General features: G+C 30.1%; 1 protein-coding gene across 1 annotated transcript in view; it reads right to left on the bottom strand.

Annotated features, from left to right (window-relative positions):
* The window catches only part of LOC119585970 (flocculation protein FLO11-like), an 18578-nt gene extending 18232 nt beyond the window's left edge, over window positions 1-346 (bottom strand). The window contains exon 1 of the mRNA XM_037934685.1: window positions 257-346. The gene's annotated coding sequence lies outside the window, so the exon portion shown is untranslated. The remainder of the gene's footprint in view (window positions 1-256) is intronic.
* Between the last annotated feature and the right edge of the window lie 276 nt (window positions 347-622).

The following is a 622-nucleotide window of genomic DNA, read 5'->3' as shown; positions in this document are numbered from 1 at the left end:
GATGCTTAACGTATTTTGTGCAGAAATTAGATCTTTAAAACTTATGTGACGGATATGATAACCATCAAGTACATTTACATCATCTAATAACACGCAAAACTCTAATATCTACTCATTTTTAAAGGAAAAATAATCGATAATAAACCCAGTGAACAGAAAACTTTTTTTTTCAATTATCGTTTCATACAAAAAATCTGGCTATTAACTGAACACAAAACTTACCTGATTAAAAGCCATTACTCTTAATTATACTTACATATTGTTGATGGACAGAAACCAGCAGTTTCAAAAGGAGTTTTAAAAGTCGAAAAAAGGAAACAAAATCAAACCTTTCCGGAAGTCACATGCAAACAGCGGAGGGATACGAGGCTAACTGTGATTATTTTACCCAGGCGAAATAATAACATCTGTAATATCTGATCCTTTTTAGTTCTTTTATTTTTAAGATTAATGGTATGCATGTAGTAACTACTGGAAATGTTAAATACTTATTTGTGAATCGAATAATTAGATGTTATACCAGCCTAAAGTTATATGTCAAATTATATATTTTTTGCGAATGGTTTATGTCCCTGATAATGTTTAAGGAATATTAATATGTGTTTGTGTGTGTGCCTCTATG

Source organism: Penaeus monodon, chromosome 20 (genome assembly GCF_015228065.2).
Source record: "Penaeus monodon isolate SGIC_2016 chromosome 20, NSTDA_Pmon_1, whole genome shotgun sequence".
In the NCBI taxonomy this organism is placed as follows: Eukaryota; Metazoa; Arthropoda; class Malacostraca; order Decapoda; family Penaeidae; genus Penaeus; species Penaeus monodon.
The sequence above is the reverse complement of the archived record's forward strand: the minus strand, read 5'-3'. Positions and strand labels throughout refer to the sequence as shown.